This window comes from Rhinolophus sinicus, linkage group LG01 (assembly GCF_036562045.2).
Source record: "Rhinolophus sinicus isolate RSC01 linkage group LG01, ASM3656204v1, whole genome shotgun sequence".
NCBI lineage: Eukaryota > Metazoa > Chordata > Mammalia > Chiroptera > Rhinolophidae > Rhinolophus > Rhinolophus sinicus.
The window spans coordinates 170,616,197-170,634,972 of record NC_133751.1 but is presented as its reverse complement, the minus strand read 5'-3'; the positions used below and the strand labels follow the sequence as shown (position 1 = coordinate 170,634,972).

Genomic DNA, 18,776 nt, shown 5'->3' with positions numbered 1-18,776 from the left:
ATGTGATAAGCCCTTAAAGAACACCTGGCACATTGTATATCCATTTTTAAAATAACACACATATTTGCATTGAACTCATTTTTCAGTCGGCTGTAATTCCTAGTCGGCTGTATAATTTAGAGACTAAGAGCAGAAGTCCTGGAGGGCAGGGGCTGTTTTGTTGGTCTGCATACTCAGCACAGTGTCTGGCGAGGAGTGGGTGCTTGAGTGAATGAAATCAGGCACATATGGGTTCCAGTCATCACTTTGCCATTTATAAGCAGCTGCGTAAGTCACTGGACTTCTCAGCTGTACAGTGAGGATAACTTCGTAGGTTTGTTGTGAGGACAAAGTCAGCTAGCTAATGCATGTAAAGTAATTAGTGTAGGATTTGGCACGTACCGTATCAGAGATGTTGCTTTTATCAGGAATTCAGACTATGAAACTGACAGTCTGAGATATTAAACAGTCTATTCAACTATCCACCAATGTTCTAGCTGAAAACACCCGCCCAGGAAAGGCGATTTGTAACTGTACCATTTCCTTACTTCCTCCTCTTCTTCCTGCTAACTAAACCAGAAAAATAAGTTTCTAAAGCTTTTTTTGATCACTCTAGTGTGGAAGAAACAATTGGATGGCTACTCAACAGCCGTTCCTTTTCTCTCTTGCTGTCAGGGCCCCAGTTTGTTTGGAATGAGGGGATAGATTGGATTTTTGTTCCCAGTCCTTCATTCCCTCTCTGGAATAGAATTATGCATGTACATGTTTTGACATGTAACTTTGTAGCACTTTCTACTGGAGTAGGCAGTGTATATATCCCAGCCCAGTTTGTGTTGGACTTGGCCAGAAGACTTGTTTGGCAAATGGAGTATTACTGGACATGACATGAGCAGAAAGACTCTAAATATGTGTGATTTTACCTGACTTCTTGTGCCCCTACCATTTGCAATGAGAAGAATATTCAACAGGTAGCCAGTAGTGCCAGAATAAGAAAATATATGGATCAAACATGAAAACACACACAGTCTGGATCCAAGCCCAATTAATCCCAGCTAAAACAAGCAGAGTCATAGGTGACCTACAGGCCTGTAGTTGAGGGAAAAGTGCATGTTCTTATAAACCACACAGATTTTGGGAGTTGCTTGTTAAGGAGCATTATCACAGTAATAGCTAACTAATACAGGCAGCAGTCTGCCCAGCTCCAGAGGATGAATCATAACTGATCTAAGCTAATCCTGTTGTTCTTTTCTGTATACTTGATTTCTAGATTCTTTTGGAGCTAGGGGTGGCCAAATGACCCAATGTTGGCCAATGAAATATATGAAGATTATCTACTGAGGACTTCTGGAAAAGTTTTTGCTTCCCTCATGAAAGGCATAGTAGGGCCTGGAAGTGACCTTTCTATCTTCTTTGCTTGAAAATTCAGTGGGCATCTTGAGACCATAAATTGAAAGGCCATAAAGATGAAAACTAACAGCTGAGCATGATGGAGCAAACAAATAGAAAGTCTAGACTCCTGATGACATGGCTTACTAGTTGACCAACATCAACAACCATCTATCAATGTACTTCTTGTTTAGTCAGGTTTTCTGTTTCTCTCTTCCCAAGGTATTCCTAACCTAATATACCTAAAATAATGTCAATTTAGTCATCCTAGTCATTCTTTTTTCTGAGGTTAGGGATGAAAGAGAAAAGGGAGCTGTGTGATCATGATTCTCCTTCCACAAACTCTAAAAAAAATGCCTTTTTATTTATTAGGTTGTTAGAGCCTGATGTATTTTGCTGTGCTGCCTCTTTGTCAAATGTTTGTGATAACAATGATGCACTTAGGTTATGGTTGCCTTTAACCAAAAATGTGGTGGGGACTGATTTGGAAACGGAAAAGTACATCCTAACCCATGTTGGAGGTCACTGCCGTGTTTCCCCAAAAATAAGACCTAGCGGACAATCAGCTCTAATGCGTCTTTTGGAGCAAAAATTAATATAAGACCTGGTATTATAATAAAATAAAATAAAATAAAATATAATAATATAATATAATATAATATAATATAATATAATATAATATAATATAATATATATTACATTAAATAAGACCTGGTCTTATAGTAAAATAAGACTGGGTCTTATATCAATTTTTGCTCCAAAAGATGCATTAGAGCTGATTGTCTGGCTAGGTCTTATTTTCGGGGAAACACGGCATGTCCAATGGTTGTTTCTTAAAAGGGAGCTAGGTCAACTAGGAGCCACACATTAAGAGCATCTCTTAGAGATTTTATAGGGAGCAAACAGCCAAAAATTTTCAAGAAATATGTGATGCGTGATACCACCATCTTCAACTTATACTGGGTGTAACCTCAGTATGCATTTGGAGTGTGTGTGGACTGCTACCAGATGAAGAGAAAAAAATTGGAAACAGGGAGCTACCTATAAGACTTTTCCTTGTCTGAGATGCATGAAAATTCAGGCACACAAGCCAGGAAACATGATACCTACACAGATCATTCTTGGAAAAGCTCTCTATGATGTTGAAGGTGGTTTACTTTTAAAAGCAAAGTGTGGAATGGACAAATTGTCCTTGTTCAAATAGGCAATTCAAGCTCTTCTCAAAGCCAGCCTTAAAGGAAGATATAAAACAGATTTCCTTAGTTGGAGAAAAACCTATTCTGGGTGCTGTGCTCTGCAGATTCCCTCAGTGTTGGAGCCAGCAACTGTGGGTTGGGGTGTAGCCTTCAAGTCTGCCAGCAGCATGAAACCAGCTTATCCCGTCAGCACTTCTTTAAATTGGCTGGCAGACCTAACCAATGGGAATATTAACAAAGAGAAACAAAAAAGACAAAGTGGATCCAAGAATATACCAATAATCCTTAATGACATTATTGCTCCTTTGGTAGAAATAACACTTTCTCTGATTATGTAAGAACCTCAAGAACTGACGATAAACCTAGCTTTCTGACATTCCTCACTACTGGTTGTGTGGTAATTGCATGCTGTGCTTGCAAGATCCCAATAATAAGGGCAACTGGAATGTGTTCAGGGAGTACTGGAAACAAAGGCCGCCAGTGATGGTGTCTGGCATACATCATAAATTAAACAGTGAATTTTGAAAACCTGAGTACTTTGACAAAGAGTCTAGTGAGCAGGAAGTCAATCTAATTAATTATAGGACTTTCATTGTCTGTTTAGGCTGCTCTTACAAAATACCACTGACACAGTTTAAAAAACAAGCCGCCCCTCCCCCCACACACATACACACACAGTTCTGGAGGGTGGGAAGTTCAAGATCAGGGTGCTGGTAGATTTGGTATCTGATGAGGGCCCACTTCGTGGTTCATAGATGCTGTCTTCTCACTGTGTCCTCACATGGTGGAAGGGGACAATGGAGCTCTCTGGGGTCTCTTCTATAAGGGCACTAATCCCATTCATGAGGGCTCTGATGTCATACCTAATCATCTCCTAAAGACCCCACCTCCAAACACCATGACACGGGATTAGGTTTTAACATATACGTTTTGGGGCATAAACATTCAGTCTATACCAAGAACCAGTGAAATCATTACAGATGTCAAAGTAGGAGACTTCGGGAATGCAATTGAAGATGTTCCAAGTCTCTTGGCAAATGAAAAAGAATTAATGATGTTGAAACCTAAGGACTGGCTATCAGGAGGGACTTGTAAAAATATGATGCCTCCGGGTTTGATGATCTGATGGCCAACATTCTATTGCTTGAGGACACAAGATAAGATGACAGATTGGATTTTGTCTCTAGGTGGCCCAACTGCTTTGTTTGGCCAGATTGGAATCCTGAGATGTATAATGCTTATGGATAAATGACTCCAAAATATAAAAAATGTGGAGCAATATCTTTACAGAGATGTATTGATGCAGCTCATGGCCTGGTCTATGTGGGCATTCCAAAGGACATTGTGCCAAGAAGTCCTTAAAACTGTCCAAGATGGGAACTCTCATGAACACACAATAAAGCAATTTATTGAAGGAAAAGAAGACAGGAGCCTCTGGCACGTATATGCTAGTGAAGACACGGAGAAGATACGAGAATTCCTTTAAAATACATCAGAAGAGCACGTTCCAGAAAACCCAGTGACTATAATCCTATTAGTGATCTGAGCTGGCATTTAGACTGATCACTAGGAAAGCATCTTCATCAAGAGTATGGAGTCCAAGGCTGGGCTATTTTACAGTTTCTCAGAAATGTGGCATTTTCACAGCAGGAATTCCATACGAGGTTCATAACTTGTACAGCTGTGCCAAAGTAGCTAACGATTCTGTTTCTTCAGAGCATGTTCAACAGTCTTCAGGCTTACTCAGGAATTCTGTTATCTGTTAGAGATTCATACCAACTTGAAGATAAATTACAGATGAAGCATGTTATCTACCATGTAGTAAAAGATGCAGATACTATACTGAAAACCAGCAGATCCAGTTTGGGCAAACCCTAAGGGTCCTACAGATGCCTTAACCCATACACAGTGAAAGTGAATTATTGGCAGCTGTTCAAATTCTTCAGGCAAAATTCCTGTGGGCTTTATCATGTTACCTCATCTTCCTTTTTTGTTTTTTCTTAACTATAGTTGACTTTTCAGGGTACTCTGTCTACTCTATATTTCTAGTGTTTACAGACACTAAATGTGTATGTGTAGTAACTATTTACAGAACATAGAAACCTTAAACTGTGACTTCCCACCTAGTACTGAGGTTTTCCCAAGCTGTAAAAACAAAACCTTTTATGAGCCCTGGAGCAATATCTACAGTTATGTCCTAGCCACTTGGTTGGATAGTTTAGTCAAAATGCATTTATAGCTATTAGTAACGACTCTGCACAGTTTATTTGGATTGCGCTTTGTTTCATGTTTGTCTGGGTACCCCTTCTTCTGCCCTTTAAGGTTCAGAAGAGCAGTGGAGGCAATGAACAGCTCATGACGCAGTTCTTATTGTGTTGCATAGGATTGGCATCACTTAACAGAAACCAACTCCTGTGTAATTCTTGGGGTTAATCATCTTTATCAAATGAAGCTCTGTTTATTTAAATGAAGCTCTGTTAATTTTAAGTGTTAAGCATTTTTTATTAAAATATTCATATAATTTTTAAAAGTTTACAGAGTACTTTTGCTAAAAAAAAAAAGAGAGAGAGATACAGCATCAAAATATGTAAGGCAAAACTAATAGAATTGCAAAGCGAAATAGATGAATCCACTCTCATAACTGGAGACTTGAACACCCCTCTCATCACCCATCAGAATAGACAGATCCAGAAGACAAAAAAATCAGTAAGGATATATTTGAACTCAACATCATCAATCAACTAGATATAACTGATATCTATAAACCACTTCATCCAACAACAGCAAAATACACATTCATATTCATTAAGTTCACATGGAACATTCACCAAGACTATATTCTGGATATAAAACACACCTTAACAAATTAAAAAGAACAGAAATCAATCTGCTATTAGACCACAATGGAATTTACTAGAAATTAATAACAGAAAGATAACTAGAAAGTCCCAAAATACATGGAGATTAAACAACACACTTCTAAATACAGCATTGGTCAAAGAAGATTTCTCAAGAGAAATTTAAAAATACTTTCAACTAAATGAAAATGAAAATACAACTTATCAAACTATGTGGGATGTAGTGAAAATGGTGCTTAGAAGAAAGTTTATAGTATTGAATGCGTATATTCGAACAGAAGAAATTTCTACAATCAGTAATCTAAGGTTCCACCTTAGGAAACTAGAAAAAGAAGAGCAAATTAAATCCAAAGTAAGGAGAAGAAAAGAAATAATAAAAATTAGAGCAGAAATCAGTGAAATTGAAAACAGGAAATCAATGGAAGAAAATTAATGACACCAAAAGTTGTTTCTTTGAAAAGATGGATAAATTGATAAAACCTTAGTCAGGCTAAGAAAAAAATAGAAAGCACACAAACTACTGATGTCAGAAATAAAAGAGAGGACATCACTATAGACCACATGGACATAAAAAGGAGAATCAAGGACTACTATGAATGACTCTTTACCCACTAATTTGATAACCTAGAAGAAATGGACCAATTATTTAAAAGAAAAAATCTACCAAAACTTACATAAGAAAAAATACGCAATTTTAATAGGCCTGCCAACCCAGGTGGTTGGCAGTATCAGCCATCACTTTGTGGAAACGATTCATCGTGGAAAACAGAAAACAGTTTATATCTCGGGATTTGGGAATGGGAAAGTGAAAACAATTCCTGACAACGAGTGGGAATTCCCATCTGGAAACCTTACTGACAGCAGCAAATATTAAGCAAGGATGCAGAACAATAGAAACTCTCATTCATTGCTGGTGAGAATGCAAAATGGCACAGGCAATTTGAAAGTCAGTTTGGTGGTTTCTTATAAAACTAAACATACTCTCTTACCATGTAATCCAGTAATCACACTCCTTGGTATTTACCCCAAGGAGTTGAAAAGTCACAAAAATCTGCACACAGATATTTATAGCAGCTTTATTTATAATTGCTAAACCTGGAAGCAACCAAGATGTTTTCAGTAGGTGAATGGATGAATAAATTGTGGCACATCCTGAAAGAGGAATATTATTCAGTGCTAAAAAGAAATGAATTATTAAGCCATGAAAAAACATGGTGAAACCTTAAGTGCATATTATCAAGTTAAAGAAGGCAGTCTGAGAAGGCTACGTACTGTATGATTCCAACTATATGACGTTCTAGATGAGACAAAACTATGAAGATAGTAAAAAAATCAGCATTTGAGAGGTGTTGCAGAGTGGGGGGGGGGGTAAAAAATGCGATATCATCTTAGATTATTACATACTCAACTAGCTCACTTACTGCTGCCATTTCCCAGTATTCAAGTTAAGCCATATGGCAGCAAGTATGCATTCTGATACAATTTCTTAAACTGATCTGTTTTAAGAATTTTTAATACCTTCATGTCATAAGAAGTTGAATGAGAGATACAGCATTATTACAATAATTAACATTTTAATAACAACATTATTGGGTCCTTACATTGAATTAGGTAGAGCTTATTTAGTGAAAAGGATTCTGGTTTTGTAATCAAAGATATGAATTAGAATTTGAGTTCTAGTGTTTATTCATCATATGACTTTGGGCAAGTTAATTTCTTCTGGGCTGTCCTAATCCTCTTCTAATTTAGGAATGAAGATGAATGAGGTATTCTATGGGCATTGTATTTTATACACTGCAGAGACTTTTGGATAGAAATGTTGTTAGTAGTGCATGTTTCTAGGACCGCTGTGCGCCGACAGTGAGGCAGCAGTTTTCCGCGGTTGTTCTGAGTCAAGACATCTGGTTACAATCTTCTCTTGCTGGTTAACAGTAAGCTTGCCCATAGGTGATGATGCTGAGCCTGCTCTGAAACGGTGTGGGCTGCACTGTCAGGTCCCACTAGCCTGTAACAATGGACCACATGTTCTGCTGCAACTTAAGGACAGGAACTGTCTGCTCAGTCTTTGAAGTGTGAGTTAAGTCTGTATGTGATAGTGCAGTATACAGTTTATTCATTAAATTAAAAAAAAAAAAAAAGGACAGGAACTCTAACTCACCTTTTCACAAACTATCCACAAAAGCTTACTGAAAAATGGAATTTTTGCACACTAGAAATTTCCAGGCACTCTTTGCTATGATTAGAACACTGTGGGTCTTTGCAGGGAAACAAAACGCCCCTGGGTTTCCTCGTGTTCTGGTAGAAAGCCCTAGCCTCCCCACAATCCTCACATATGGGGAGAATGAGATCAGTATCCACTTATTTGGTTCATGGCTCTGATCTGAAATGATAATAAAATGTCTCTATGTCCCTGAGAGAGCCACATGGTTACAACACAGGCTGGGCCCCTAGGTGAAGGCCCAGGACAGCTGTGCTGTCTCCTTTGGTATGAAGCCCAGGCCCTGGAGAAAGCTCTAAGTCATAAAAGTTGAGACCCATGGGGTTACCTGGCACCTGGAGGTAATTTATTCACATAAGGAGCAAGGACTCAGACTCGTTATATTTCTAAGGAGATTATTTTGGGAGTGAAGGGAAACAACTTCTTCCTTCCTCTTTATAAGCCAAGTAAAATCACTTTTTGTCTTATGTAAAAGCGATTTTACTTACATCAGACGTTTGACTTGGCTCTCATTGCAGTACCTACTGTGGGGGGCCAGCATGCTTCATATTTTCTGTATGGTAATTAACACAAAATCTGTCTCTGATCCAGAAGACCTTATGTGTGTACTCAGGATAAAATTAATAATAATAAATGTTAAAAATTCAATGGTTTTGACATAATTATAAAATTATCTCCAGAGTTTCTAGATAAGTGGATTGATAACCAAGATATGGCCTGAACTGTAGGCCGCCTGCCTACAGAGGCACACAATCGTTTAGGAAGAAAACAAGGCAGAGCATAGGCAGAAGCATGCAGTGACTGGGAAGTGGAAGGGTAGGGGGACTACAGCACAGCTGGGACTTGGGGAGGCCAGAAGTCCCCACTCCCAGAGGGCATGCTGTGACAGGTTAAAGGGATACAGCGGGATCTCAGAAATCTTGGAGGTGAGGGTTCTTTGGTAATCTTTCTGCTGCTGTTTGAGGAGTTGTACCTTGGGATGGTGGGGTGTTCCAGAGGCTTGAGGGGAAAGCAAGTGTGTGTCCCTTCAGGGCAAGGGACGCTCCTCCTTCAGCGGCAGCAGGTCCTCCTAGAGACAGACTGTCCTGTCGGGAAAACCCAGGACAGAAAGCAGCCCTTCGTGGTAGGTGTACAGCTCCAGCTCTGCCTCCAAGATGGGGATGTATCCAGGAGCTCCAATTTCCAGGGCTTGGAGGAAGGATGAAGATCCAGAAGCTTCACAGCATCCATCATCTAAAAGTGACGACACCAGCAGCAGAGCCCACCCAGGGTGGGAGTCACTTATTTTCTTGGCTCAGTCATTCAATGGGTTATTTAAAACTCTCTTTGATGACTTCACTTCAAAAAGGAAAGTGTCCATTGCCAAGGGAGCCTCCACTCCCCCATCTTCCTCAGAAATAATTCTTAGTGGGATATTCAGAAGCTCCCAAAGAGGTACCAGATCGGGCAGAAACAGAATAAAGAGCCATGTAATGGCTGGAGCCCTGGATCCCTCAGAGGGTTAATTACAGCACACCAGCCTCCTCACCCTTATCCAACAAAAGACCAGAGGCTGAGGTGGCCCCGCCCAGGCAGAGGGAAGCCCCCCTGGCCACTAGGAGCTTGGTAAATTTCCAGATGATGATGTGGCTTGTCCAGCAGACGAGGGTTCGGGCCAGGACCAGGATGACAAAGATAATCCCAGAGGTGAGCGCCAGGCAGACCACGGACTCCTTGTCTTCCACACAGGTATTAGCACCTGTCCCTAGCCAGTAGACCAGCAGGCTCAGCCTGGCCACAAGGAAGATGGTGATGCAAAGGGATGTGGGCAGCCTGAAGTTCCTGGGGGCAGAATCAGCTGTGGAGACGTCCACCTTGCAATACCTCTGACCTGTTCTCTGTACCTCACAGGACAACCACAGCTCCTCCCACACCAGCTGGGATGCAACGATTCTGTTGTGGAGGCAAGTGGTCACCTCACGCAAGGGCAGGGTCCAGGCATTCACCTAGCTGAGCAATGTCAGGACGATGCCCAGGATTTGCAGACCAGCTGAGGCTATGGTGACGTTGAGAAGACATATGAAGGAAACCAAAGGGCCTCCATAGTGTGGGAATGGGGATCACTCAACCACTGCACAGCCGGAAAGGAGGGACGTAGATACCAGCTTTGACTCAGTCTTGCTCCAGACTGGGGGTGCTGTGTTCACTGGAAACCCAGGGGTGGTGGTGAGGAAAGACCACTTGCTGGCTGTGGGGATAGCAGTGGCTCAGGGAGCAGGTCCTAGAGCCAAATGGTGCTCGAATCTCCACTCACCACGTACTAGTGCTGTGTCCTTGGGCAATTCACCTAACCTTCCTGGGCCTCAATGTCCTACTCTGAAAAACAGAGATAACAACAGTGCATTTTAACATGTAACTACATCCTAAGGGGTGGATTAAATGGCACATGGTATGGCCTAAGTAAGCACTGGGTATTATTCTTGTTATTATGTTATTGTTTTGTCTCTGGGGACCTGAAGAAAGTTGGAATTATCTCCAGGGTCTGTGTCATTTGTCTTGCATGGAGGTATTTGTTGAATTGCGCTGCCTCCTTTGAACGGTATAAAGAATTTCGTGCATCATAGTAGGCTTCTCTAGTCTGTTAGAATACTCAACAATGAATTATTGTTATCAAAGCATTATTGTCCCCATTGTAAAAAGATATTATATAGTACACTCACAATCAGGGACTATCAGAGCTGGAAGTAATCTCAAAGATGACAGCCTCCTTCCACTTTACTGATGAGGAAACAGATGCCCATGGAAGCTTAAGTGATTTTCCCAGTAATTTACAGTGCCACTCTGATTGAGTTGATAGTTGAGCTACACTTTCTTTGCCCTCCAAGAGCTGCCTAGGGGTAGATTCTGTAACATCCTGAATTGGAAATATAAGCCCATAGTGACTGGCATACAGATCACTCCCGCTGGAGATCTTCCAAAAGATGCAGAGATATCCAGGATGGACTCATTTCCCATTAAATAAAGGCATAATGTAAAATAGCAATTTATTGTTCTTGGCTCAAGATACTCCCAATTATTAGACATACCAATAAAGGCATGCTTTCTGGGTAGTTTAGTTTTGATAACCAATCATGTCTCCATGCTTTTTTATTTAAGTGACTTAGACATAAGTGTCTAAGTTATGTTTTGTAGTGCTCACCATAGTACTGGGGGAATGAGAAGAGTGTAACATAGGTTGGATACTCCAAAGGGATAAAATGGAATGGATTTAGGCATATTCAGTTAGCAGGAGTTCCAAAAATCTCCCAAAATTATGGGACTGAAGATAGGGCAGAAATGCAGAACAGATATGAGCACTGTTTGAGCAGGAGTGCTTAGTTCCCTGAATGCAGGAAACATGGGAATGGTAACTATCTCAGAAATCAGCTTGGAGGATGCCATCTGGTTCAAATGCAATAGAATAAGAGAGCAAGATAAATGCAAAGGAGGCCAAAGGAGCAGAGAGTAAGGGGAATTAGCAAAGAGGGGTGTTACCAAAGCTGAAGTTAGATAGATTGCTTAAGAAAATGGTGGCTGGGAAAGTTGAGGGCAGCAAAACTCTAGGAGGAAAGAATATGGTGATCACGAGACTTATCAGGTAAGGAATCTGAACAGTTCTGAGGACAAGCCAATCACAGCTGGACAGGTTGCAAAGACTTGGTCCTGCAGCAATAGAGATAGTAGAAGTAAAATTTATATATATTTTCTAGATTGTTTTCTGTATTATTTTGAAAACTTTCAACCTATAGAAAATTACATTGAGGATCCTTATATCTTTTACGTAGATTTACTAATGGTTAACATTTTCCCAGATTTGTTTCTATTTATCTATCTATCTATCTATCTATCTATCTATCTATCTATCTATCTATCTATCTATCTATCTATTCGGTTAATATCTATCTTCTATCATCTGTCTATCTATCCATCTCACACAAAATTTTTTCTGAACCACTTACATTATCTGTGAATTCTAAATGGTCTGTGTCACACTTCACATATATCACCATGTATTTCCAAGAACAAGGGCATGGCTACATGACTACAATTCACTTATCACCTTCAGGAAATTTAACATTGATATAATTGTGTATCTCAAATTTGTATGTATTGTTTTCCCCAGCTCTTCCAAAAAATGTCCTTTATAGCTTTTTTTTCCCTTCTAATCCAGGATCCAACCAAGGATCACACACTGCATTTAATTGTTACGTCTCCTTTAGTCTTCTTGCACCTATGATGGTAACTTAATTTTCGTTCAAGACTGGCATTTTTGAGTCCAGATAAGTTGTTTTGTAGAATGTCCCTCTGTTTGGCCTTGTCTGTTTTGTCATTAGATTTAGGTTAAACATTTTTTTGCAGCAGTATCAGATAAGTGGTCCTATAGACAATAAGCTTTATAGTAAGTCATAATGCACCAAAGTGCTGGAAGCCTGCTGTGATTCTGCTTTTCATCCTGAATGTTTTGTAAAGAACACATGGGATGATTACTTCAGATGTGATGAAAGCTGATCTAGACCGCCACGATATAAATTGGAATCAAAATTCTACTTTACTCTGTGCTATATACAGCTGAGGAATCAGAGGGCTGGTTTCTGTTACTGATACTCAGATCTTTTCACTCAAGAGCTTATACTTTTCCACTTTCTTTTGTCTTAAAGGAAATGATTTGAAAAGCAGATACAATATGGCAATATAAATATGTTAACCTTAGGATATATTTGATTCTTACTGTAATTCATTCCCCAAGTGAAATTGGAATCCATTCCCTGTTCAAGTGGATACATTTTAGCTAAGGTGGCTAAATGTGGCAACTGGGTTGCTTAATATTTATACAAAAATTTATGTTTTGTATGAAGGGCTTTATCAGGCATTATATATTTAATGTTCATAATAACTCTGTGAGGTTGACTGAGGCCTCAGTGAGATCAGGATGGTCCTAATTCCGAATGAGACTCACAGTCCTTGGTGTGTTGAGACTGGTTGGCAACCACACATACACCCTCTCGTCTGCCTGAGAAAGGTGGCTGTTCAGAATTGGCTACTAGAAAGATCAGGTTATCAGAGAGATCAGGCTAATTGCGATCTTTGAATCCACAGCAACTTTTGTAGCAAGACGGCCAGTCGTAAAACAAAATCCTCACTTTGATTTGTTGTTTTAGTGGCATGTTACCTAACAAATTAGCACATTCATTGGCTCATTCAATTCTCAAACTTTCATTTGAAACTTCCTTTGCTAGATAAGAATGACAAGTTGGTTGTGATACCTGTTAGGGTACATGAATATTTGTATGGCTCCATGTTCAGGTCTGTTTCCAAAAAGATTTAAGATAGCTTACAGAAACACATATGATTTAATAAAAAAAAAAGAAGAAATAATGTAAGCAATTGGGTTGAGAGAAAAATGCCAACAATGAGATTCATATACAACACAAAGTGTAAGCTGCGAGATTTTATTTTAAATGTTGAGGATACTTGACTGTAAGCATGTTCCTATACCAGGTGGGAAGGAGAAAGTGAAAAGTAAAGATAGAAGAGTTTGAAGGTAATATAGCTGGAGTGAGGTCCCAAGCAGACCAGAAAGGAGATCAAAACCATGTGGATTAGACTGAGAATTAGTCCCTCGTGAAGCTCAAAGGATGTGGCTCTACACAGGATAAAACAACCTGCAACCTCCTGTGGGAAGAGCATCTAAACAGAGGTGTAGACAGCACAGTGGGGGTGGGGGGTGACAGGGTCGGGAGCCAGGCCCACGTACTGGCACCAGATTAGGGCTTCAGACAAAAGAATGGCAACCCATCGTTTTCTATACATATTTTTTTTTTTTGGTTGGAGAAAACCATACTTTTTTGGGGACACGCTTTCCCCCCCACTTCCTCTTCTCTCTGGAATGGCTCACAGTAAGCGTGGTATTAGAAAACTCCTTGGAGTGGAGAAATTCTCCAGGACCCCTGCATGGCCCCTTAATCTGTAGTTGTGACACGCTTGGCTGCAGGAAGTCTTGCTTGTGAACTGGCCATCCCACTAGGACCACAAGGGACCAGGGAACCAGAAACCAAAGCCCTTCCTGCTAGTCTGTGATCCCAGGATTGGCTTTTACTCCCCACTTTCACATATTCTTGACTCTGAGAACTTTCAGAACACAATGGAATCACCATTTCAAGGCCAAAAAGAACTTACGGGAAAGAGAAGTGAAAATTGGCCTCCAGCTACTCTCAGGGCGCCAGTGAAAGTGTCATCCTGTTCTCTGGTCATTGTATATATGTGCTTACTTTGCTTGCTTTGACTCACACCTTACTCTATGTCCACCCTCTCCCAAAGAGAGGATTGTTTCCCCATTTTCAATGTGACCCACTGGGGGGAAGGAAGGGGATGACTGTCCCCTGCTTGAGAGAAAGGCACGTTTGTAGGGCCTGAACCTCTCCCAGACTTGCTGCCGCACTGGCTGAGTGAGTGGACTGTGGGCTGGACCCAGCAACCCCTACCCATGGTGCCTTCATCGTGGGAAGTCAGCACAGGCTGCCCCCTTGATGGTCCGGGGCATGGAGCAGGGGGCCTCCCCTGGAGGGCTCTTAGGAGAAAATGGTGGTGGTTTTAACCCACAAAGTTTTGGATGGTGATGAACAACACTAGATAACAGATTCTCTGCCTTTTGCAAATTTACCCTGCGGGTTAAGGTGCCAACTTAGAGTTTTACGTCCTGGGTCCTGTGGATGGCAGTTCTTCATGTCAAGTTCCCAGCCTGATTCTGCAGAGGCTTCACTCAATGTGGTTTAAACACGCGAAGCTTTCCACGTCCTTGCCCAGTATCTAGGGTGGCCTCCCAGGCACACAGGTATCTGGCGTCTCACATGGCTATTCGGGTTCTCTACAGGGCTCCCAGCTGTGTGTTCTCATAGCCCCTCCCACCCCCTCCCCAGCTCCCTGCTGTGCTGCTCCCCATTGCTCCATGTCAGGCTGGTCCCCATTCTGTCCTGCCTTCCCTTTGGGCCAGGACCTCCTCCTAATTGTGGCTTTAAGGAGTAAGCTTGAGGACAATGGTTTTTTAATCATTGTAAATCATGACCTCATTTCCGGCCTCCCAGGCTCCATCCATTCCAGCATTTTCTCTTCTGCCATTTTCCTCACCTTGTGCTATAACGGGATGTTGTGTATCCACAGACTTACAGGAGTATTCAGTATATAGTTTCTAAACAAACACTTTATTTTCTAATTAAAAAAAAAGTGTCAGTGTGGAACAGGCAGCAACCTTCCCTCCTGGTGCTGAGAGATGTGGGGAATGGAGAGCAGCCTCAAATATCCAGTTGAAACACTGTATTCCAAGCCTGGAAAACCTGTATTCAATTTTCTTTAGTTATCCCACTGCCTGACTAAAATTCATGCACTGTGCTGCTCATGTTGTAGAATATGTAACTCCTCAGTGGTTTCTGGGAGTACCTGGAGCCTGGGAAATAGATTTGATTACACAGGGCAAACTTTGGCCCTTCGTTTTCACCTTGACTTTGAATATAAATAAAGGCTGTAAACCTATTTTCTCTTCATTTGAATATAAATAAAGGCTGTAAACCTATTTTCTCTTCATTACTCTACGTCTCTTTCATTCAACAAATACGAGTGCCTCTTGTGTGTCATACAGCCCACTCCCTCATTCCATTTTTTACTTTTATTCATAGTTTCTGGGGAAGTTGCTGATGAGGAGTTTTGACTCTATTCTCTTGGATAAAAGCTGCAGAGATTCAGGCCAAAGGTATCTCAAGCCTAAATAGGTGCAGGATGGAATCTTTTAAGCTCCTTGTTTCTTCTATCCAGCACCAAAGGAGACTGTAATTAAGCACCAAAGTCACACATATTTTTTAAGTAGGGCCAATTCTGGGCACTGTGGAGAATCACAGTTTGAGTCAACAATGGGCCTCAGAGGACCATCTAGCAAAACGCAGCCCTCTTATTTTAGTGATTTAAAAAAATTAAGGCCTCATTTAAACTTAATACAAGCACAAAGCTAGTAAGAGGCAGAACTGGCATGAGTGGTCTTCTGACTCCTAGACCAAAGGTCTTTCTGGCAGGAAACAGCTCACCAGTCAACTCAAATTTCACAAGTGCAGACAGGTATTTCGGAGGGAACAAGTTTAAATTTACCTTCCTAAGTGAGCAAGAATATAACATCAATATTTCCATTTAAAGTGCTTGTTTTCAGAGCACTTATATGCATCCTTCTGTTACAGTTGGCAACAAGGATTATCAAAACTCCACACAACAATGGGAGGAACTGGTGTGCTTTCATGTCTGATTATTTCATCCTGTGAACTAAGTGCTCTGATCTCCCAAGGAGTTTCCGAGCCAGAGGTGTGTCATGTCTGAAGATGGGAAACTAAGATAGCTGTATCGCTACGTATTTCTATACAGGTTCACAAATTTAGTACTTGCAAGACCAGGTTCGTGGCATTTGGGGGCATGAAGTGAGAGTGGGGGGCTATAGTACACCACTCTGGCATCGAACTTAGTTTTATAGTGACAGGGTGTCAGTGCTGGGAGAGATCGTTTTGTCTAATTCTGTGATTTAGAGGAAGGAACAGTGATTCAGAGATTAACAGGTTTTTCATGGTTTTAGAATAAACAGAAGCAATTTGAGCAATTTACTCATTGGTTATCTCGCTCGTTGATTCTATTCTGCTAACATCCCCCCTCCACGGTATACTACTATCAAATACCAGTTACTTCCATTTCTATTTCTCTTTCGTCTCAATGATAATCCACCTGGGATCCCAAATCCCTCCTGCATCTCATCTTTTACATTTCATTTAGGATTGTGTGGTGTTACAGACTTGACTTTGTTACAATCTTGACTTTGATGTAAGTAATTTTCCCATTTTCACAGCTATCAAGAAGCACAGGTGACAAAGGAAAACCTGATTTTCAGAAGTAGTAGTTGAGATAAAGCAGTCTCACAGAAAAATCAGTGCCATTTATAAGACTTCATTAATTTAAACCAAATGGTTATGTTTAGCTTAGTAGGTTTCTGTTAAAGGCTCCACTATCGTTCTAGTACAAAGACCTGAAATTAGTTAAGACACATTACCCACAACATTACAACATATTCTATAATTTCTATACAGGGTACTACTCTATGATAAGGGAAAAAACCCAAAGAGGTACATTATTGCAGCACATTAACAATAGTCTATTCTAGTTAATATGCAGTTGTTCAATTAGCTTAGACCTTTTAAAAATTCTGCATATAATCAAGTGCATAAACTCATACAATATCCACATTTTGTACATTCTTTCTATATGTAAAACATAACAGCACTAGCCAGACAGAACTATTTGCATGGGGAGGGAACACTTAATTTTACAGATGGGGGCCATAAACTCAGATTAAAGGGCTTTAGCCATCACAGAGCTAGCTAGCTTTTGTCTGCAGATGCGACTAGCCCTAAATCTAGGCTGTCTGTTATTTGATGATCACAATTCCTCCCCAATTATAGACACCTTCGTAATGCTAACTAGCTCTTTTAAGGGTAGGGAGACAATGCTATTCTAGAAAGATTTGGGATTTGACAAAGGATTCCTATCTTAGCCCCACTTCTTGAGAGCCCAGTGATCTAGATACAACTTAACTTGCTCTCTCTGGAGCCAGTTTCCTCATTTGTCCGATTGAGGTAAATACCTGACGCGTGGAGTTGTAGAGAAAGTGTGATGTGTGTGAAATGCATGGCATATTGTAGGTGGTTAACACGTGGTCTAACCCACGGTGGGGCTGAGAGTATAGACTCCCTTAAGTATAGGCTGCACTAGTGAGAGCACCAGGTAATGGGTTCACGCCTAAACAGGTAAATTAGATAAATGAGGGAGGGTAGAGGTGAGTAGTTTTTATGGGTTCACTTGCTATGATGGGAACAGTTTTCTGTGGGAAAGAATGGAGAAACAGAATTACAGATCAGCAGGACAGAAGTCCAGATTTTAAGGAATAAGTTTTTGGCCATTGCCCTTTTATCTATATAGTTGTCTGGGGTGGGGGGAATTAGTATTGGAGGAGGAATTAGGATAATTCCCTCCAGCAAGTTTATCATGCTTTAGTGTAAGACGATCAACTCTTCAGAAAAAGTAATTAAATCCACACTTACAAAACAATTATTCAGATTATACAATAATCACTATTAAAAAAGATAATTCCACACTTACTTTAAGTAATGTCATTTGAAAGTATAAAACCTTTCATATCTAACTGCAAAAAATAAATGTTTTTTAAATTTGGAGGTACCATCTCAGTGCCTGAATATGGCAAAATAGTAATAAATTTATTTATAATCATGTCAATATTTCCCACTCCTTAGAGGTGTGGGGAGGCTGACAAAACCAAAATGAATGCTGATACAATCTTTATTGTTTTAATTAAAATTTCCAAGTGAATCTAACTTCTAGATTTGTGCTGTCCAAAAGGACAGCTACCGTATTTCCCCCAAAATAAGACCTAGCTGGACAATCAGCTCTGATGCATCTTTTGGAGCAAAAATTAACATAAGACCCAGTCTTATTTTACTATACGACTGGGTATAATATAATAATACTGGGTCTTATATTAATTTTTGCTCCAAAAGATGCATTAGAGCTGATTGTCCAGCTAGGTCTTATTTTCAGGGAAACGGGGTACTAGGCACATGTAGCTTTTGAGCACTGGAAATGGGGATAGTCCAAATTGAGATGTGCCTTACGTGTAAAATACACACTGGAATTTGAAAACTTAGTATGGAAAAAAAGTGTAAACATTATCATTTAGTATTTTAAAACCTGATTATATGTTCAAAGAATGTTTTAGGTATATGGGGCTTAATAAAACAAGTCATTAACAATTTGGCAGTTTAATAAAATATATCATTATTATTGTTTTCATCTGATTTTTTAAAACTTTTTATTGTAATTACTAGACAAATTAAAATTATAAAAGGACTTGCATTATATGTCTATTGGATAGTGCTATGTTACATACAACTACTTACACACATACAGAGGATCATTATAAAAGCCACCAAAGAAATCTGTAACATTAGTGAGAAACTCTATAGGACAAACTTGATTTCTTCAATAAATTGTACCCAGAAAAAAAACGAGACGAAGAAGAAAATA

General features: G+C 40.1%; 1 long non-coding RNA gene and 2 pseudogenes across 1 annotated transcript; 1 reads left to right on the top strand and 2 right to left on the bottom strand.

Annotated features, from left to right (window-relative positions):
• The first annotated feature begins 227 nt into the window (after positions 1-227).
• Positions 228-4,459, top strand: LOC109452040 (lysine-specific demethylase 3A; annotated as a pseudogene).
• A 792-nt stretch (positions 4,460-5,251) lies between these two features.
• LOC141571068 (claudin-6-like) lies at positions 5,252-14,152 on the bottom strand (annotated as a pseudogene).
• A 683-nt stretch (positions 14,153-14,835) lies between these two features.
• On the bottom strand, positions 14,836-18,171 carry LOC141572898 (uncharacterized). Its single transcript, XR_012498444.1, has 2 exons — positions 15,220-18,171; positions 14,836-15,179 (listed from the first exon to the last, which is right to left on the bottom strand). It is a non-coding gene; the product is annotated as an uncharacterized LOC141572898 (long non-coding RNA).
• Between the last annotated feature and the right edge of the window lie 605 nt (positions 18,172-18,776).